We start from the raw sequence: 5,583 nt of genomic DNA, 5'->3' as shown, positions 1-5,583 counted from the left end.
ACATAGAGCCAGAGCTTATACACTTTAATGAGGAAATGTTACATATTATAACTTTAAAAGTAGGTGTGTTTCTCCTTCCGACCAGAAATGTGGGCTCGACATCGTCCAAAGAATGCTCCGAAAACCCAAATAATGCCGACATATTCCACACGTCTTAATCAGAAAATGCTCTGTTCAGAATGAGGCCTAGTTAGAAATGTGCTGACCCATCAAATGCAGCTAAAGGTCACATTTTAAATAATTAGTGTGCCTGTAAACGTAGTCAGTTTTCTGTGTTTGAGTTGAATCCTCAGTATTTAAAATGTAGGTATGGTCCTGGGAAAGGCTAATTTTAACTGGGTGGGTGTAGCTTTGGCTATGATGCGACACTGTTTGGGGTTTACTGGCTGATTAACAGCTTGATTTTTACACCTGTGCCAAACACCCGAGTGTGTGCCAACCTGCATAGGAACAGCCCTCTCTCTTAGCCTGTCTCTGTTTAAATGCGGACTAACAGACACTTTGTGGGCACTTTGAGGAAATAAGCTGTTGTTATGGAACTAAAGCAGCCCTTCATACACTATAACCTGTGCATGTTTACAGTATTTATTACCAGATGCTTTTACATAAGACTGTAGCCTCATTTAGCTGCAGAGCTAACTGAGTAGCACTTTGTAAATAAATAGTATGAGAAATTGTAATATTTCCGACCAGTAAAAATATCCAGTTATTTTTTCTCTTCGCGTTGTCATGGAGACAGAACTGACCCACAATGAAGCCAAGAATGCACATAAATCGCGCGGGGGTTTTTTAGGATAAAGCTCGGCTCGAAAGGTTCAAAGCGGCGACTCGTCTGAACTTTGCACCAATCAGACAGCGTCTCTGCGTAGAGGTGAGGTCAGGTGGAGTCAGGCTCACAGGTGGGGGAGGAAGGGAGGGTCCTGTCCTCCGTCCCCCGCTCACACCTTCACTCCACCCACTCCTGTACTGTATGTAGCATGCCTGTTTACTAATCACATTATGCAAAAGAAATGGTCCCAGCTCGATGTACGAATCCCAGCTTCCCTGATTTCCGCTATGGTTGTGTACTCGTACACGGTTTTATCGTATGGAATTTGCTTGCGCTACCTCTCAGAGTTGCCTACAGTGTTTTATCAACTGCGCCTCACATTGTTTCACTTTGATGATTTTAAGGGACTGTTAAATCTCTTGTGCTATCGTTTGTATTTTTGCTCTGTGGGGTTTACTATTTGAGAGTTTAACTGCTGAGGTTCTAATTATGATATTAATGTGCAGGATTTTTAATTGTGAACACATTCCCACAAATCTATAGTCGTCATCTCTAATTCAACTGGCACAAGTTCTGTAAATAAGAGTTGTCGAGTTGTCTTAGACTAAGAAATGAACAGTTCTGAGGAAGATTTTTGGTAATCAGCAGAGACGTTCAAACATTTAGTGAAACCCTCCTGAGACGATGGATTTTATTTGGATATATTTTATATGAAATTGAACTCCAATGTGGGAAAACATTTTCATGTAAATTCACAAATAATCTCAAAATAGGAAACGTTTTCGTAAAGTTAGCCACAAGTTACAGTCAAGAGTGAACAGTGAACTAAGTAGGCGGTTGTTGTTAATCCAACGTGATGGAAACTAGCTAGCTTAACTTAAACTGTGTCACGATAGCATACGACATACTAACTGTAAATCTGTTATGATATACTGTTTATACATTAAGTATGAAAGAAAATCAACCTACTTAACATTGTGTACAAACAATGGACGAAGTTATTCTCTTAACTAATGCAAAATTGTGGAAACTAGCTAACCTAGCTTAAGCTGTGTCCCAATTGCATCCTACAGATCTTAAATTAGTATAACAAACCCTTTATCATTGTGTAGGCTATTGTTGTTATCTTAGCTAATGCAAAGTGGTGGAAACTAGCTAGCCTAAGCTGTGTCATATTACACACTTATTATAAATCCTAATTATCAAAGTATACTGTTTTTACAGTTAGTATAAAAGAAAATCAACACTTTACATTGTGTACTAACAGTGAGCCGTGTGGAACAGACGGACATGACAACAGACCAACTTTAAAGTTAGTATGAAAGTTGGATTTGACAGATAATTTGGAGTTTGAGGCTGTTAGCTGACTTTATAAAATGTCTAAGAGTAAGATAACGAATTACAGAAACAATATTTTTAAATAAGATGCTATAGGCTACTTACGAGTAGATATTAACACTTTAACGATTGATAATATTGTACTCGTAATAAGTAAACTGATTTGGCTCAACACTAATCAATTCTACAACATAAATGATCAAAATGATAAATCTGCTTCTGAACAACTGTGTGTTTAATATTCAAATTTAAGTTTATGCTCATGTTCTAACAATCAATAACAAACTCTATAATCAATTTATATTTACTTTCTTATTATATTGTTCAATGCCTCAAAGGGAGTTACCGTCCCATATTCCTAACCAACCCACTCTCAAGGAAAACTAAAAGCACAAAATAAAATGCATGAAGACTAACAAATGTGCACGAATGAATAAATTGTGGGACTGAAAAATTAAATAGTTTGTTAAAAACCACTTGGATCAGTTTAGTTTTGACTGCAGAGATCCACACGTATACTTTGGATTTACCCATTGAATGTTATCTTTAACAACCATTTTAAAATGCTATATTCTGTTACTTCACCTCATATTAACTGTATTAATTTAAGCTTCAAGATTTAATGATTTTTCACAATTATTTAAAATAAAATTGAGAACAAAACGAGGAGAGACAGAAGATAATAAAGGTGCAATAGGAGCTGTAGATGTAGTAATAATTAAAATATATGGTTGTTGCACAGATGAATAATGGATCTATTATCAGTTCTATAAAGTATACCAGTAAATGTAATATAGAGAGATATAATATATAGAGAAGCTTTGTGCTGGAAATCTTCCGTAGGACTTCTCATTTCCCTCAGTCTACTGTACCTGCTGTATAGATGCTGTATTTATGAAGCCGGTTCATTTGATGTTCACATTTTAATTTCCTCCTGACGGAAAGAAACTAATCTTCTTGTGTTTCTTCTTGTTTTTTCCCCCACTTTTGTTCATTATTTTCATTTCTTTTGTAAATGCTCTTTTGACACCTGATCTTTGTATTTTTATATTTCTATTCCCATTCTCTTGATCTCTTTTGTATGATAATCTCCTGTTTGTGACGCTCAGTATAACCTGCTTCCTGCTTGGTTGTGTTTTTTTAAATGGCGAGGTGTGGGGACGCTGTAAGCATGAGCAACTTTATTATGTCATTCTCTTAATATTGATTGCTATCTCATGACACCGGACTCTTTTTGTGCCTGTGCATGCCTTACATTGACTGCTTTATAAAGCATACAGAATGAATTATGGGTGTACACAATACATTTATCAAAGACACTGTTGATCTTGACGACTGATGTTGAGTATCGTTTGAAGGGAATAAATCCCAGTTAAATACAACCTCCTCCGAGTCTGCATGCTCATGAATCAACCTGAGGGTGAACACACATTCACTGGTGGCAATGTTGGAAGGAGATTAAAGGTTGGTATAATTACAGACAACAGTATTTTTATTATTATTTCATAGGAAGTAAATCCTTTCAGCCAAGGGGGATGTCATTAATGTTTACTAGGTATGAGCTAGTACATTAATATCTGTGGCTGTGTTTGAAATCACAAACTAAGTACGTACTGCATATTGCAGAGTTTATACGACTGTATTAGTCACAGTAAGACCGCACTGTGGAGACTGATCACAACATTCCAGCCCGAGCTACAGCTGGATGAAAATACTTTATCACAAATGTAAATCAACATTTCCTCTCACATTGTAATAATCTGCAGAGAGGAGCACTGAAGGCTACTGTTTGTGGTTTGATTAAAAGAAGAATAAAGAATGAAGGTAAATATTAATATCACAGATGGAGCGATATATATATATATATATTTTATATATGGATTTATTTATATATTTTACAGAGAAGCAGAAGAGGAAGCTGCTGAGCTGAGGAGGAAGGTTCTTTTTGTCTCTGGCTGTAAATTATTTTATAAAGTTTACCTAAAAGCAGTTCCTACCTAGACAAATAAATATAGAACAGTAGATAGAAATGTTGCTGCACCTGTGGGACTGTCGGGGGGGGGTCGGAGAGTGGACTGACTGGACTGACTGCCTGGCGAGAAGCTTCTGGAGCTTCTCGACCCCACTTTCTCGGTTCAACATCAATTTTAATAAAACTGCAGATATTTGAAATCCACTCAGTTGATTTCTTGATTCAGATATTCTCAAGTGAAGATTCAAGTGAATTTTGTGATGAAATAATGTGCGGAAGTAGTAAAAATAACATAAAAAACGACCGATATATCCAAAACTCAGCAACTCACACTGAAACAACTAGCACCAAAGTGCAGCCTCACAGAGCTGCTAGTATGGACTCCTGTGTTGTATTCTGGTGATCCCCCTGCTGTCTGATGTCTGATGATGAACCAACATGTGAATCTAATATCTTTACAAACTGTGCTGCTCTGCTTTATTTCCCTGCAGGCCGTTGGGCCGTTGGCATACATTTATCATTCCAGGTAGAAAGCAGACAGGATCAGGAAACAAGCTTCTTGGAGATTCAGGTTAAATATATTGTTTTAACATGAAGCATTGAGGTCGCAGCTATACACCAATCCAACATCAAGAGGCGTCGTCATTACTGTGGTAGTAACTCCGGGTCCGCCACATTGTGCAGTGCTACTGTAGCTAGCTTAATCAATCAATCAATCAATCAAGAGTTGCGATTAATCGTCACAGACCAGTCATATTAGGAAAAACAAACATGATTCAGTCAAACAGATAATATAATATCTGGTATACTATATGGCCAAAAGTATGTAGACAAAAAGTCAACAAAGATGTTCAAAGATTCTCTTGGTATTTCTACACCAAACTCCATTCAGTTTTTATCTAATTTTAATGAAATCTGTGAACACTTTTTTTACCCATTTGCTGAAATTAAAAAGTGTGACAGAGGTGTAATATCCGGTGTGCTATACCGTAGACATTTTGTTAAGATAATATCTCACATTAACAGCAACATTTCACCTGATGCACTGTGTGATATTACTGCACTAGCTAGCTTAATCAGTCGAGAGTTGCATTTACCAATTCACACTATTCTCTGAGGCAGAAGAACAATTGTATGTAACATGTAGAGCCAGGGTATAATATTCAATATGATCTGAAAGGCCACAAAGAAATAGTAAATACTGAATGAAATCTTATTTACAGTATTACTAGAAAAAGCCTTTTATAACCTTTAAAATACAAATGATCTCAGCTGGCAGAAAATGCTTTTATTTTCTTAAATGTTAGTGTGCTCCAGGTCAGTTTTTTTTTTTTTTTGGTAACATGACAGCAGGAAATTAAGAGAGAAAAAGAAGGAGACATAACAACGGCTTCGTTCCTTAAAGCCTGTTTCTAGGACGAGAGCGCGGGTTGTCACGGCAACCGTCGGCAAGGGAGTGAGGGGCAGCTAGGGATGCTGGGACGGGACAGAGAGAGAGAGAGAG

This window comes from Morone saxatilis, unplaced genomic scaffold, assembly GCF_004916995.1.
Source record: "Morone saxatilis isolate NCDOM2014 unplaced genomic scaffold, NCSU_SB_2.0 Contig14, whole genome shotgun sequence".
In the NCBI taxonomy this organism is placed as follows: Eukaryota; Metazoa; Chordata; class Actinopteri; family Moronidae; genus Morone; species Morone saxatilis.
Note: the sequence above shows the minus strand (reverse complement) of the source record.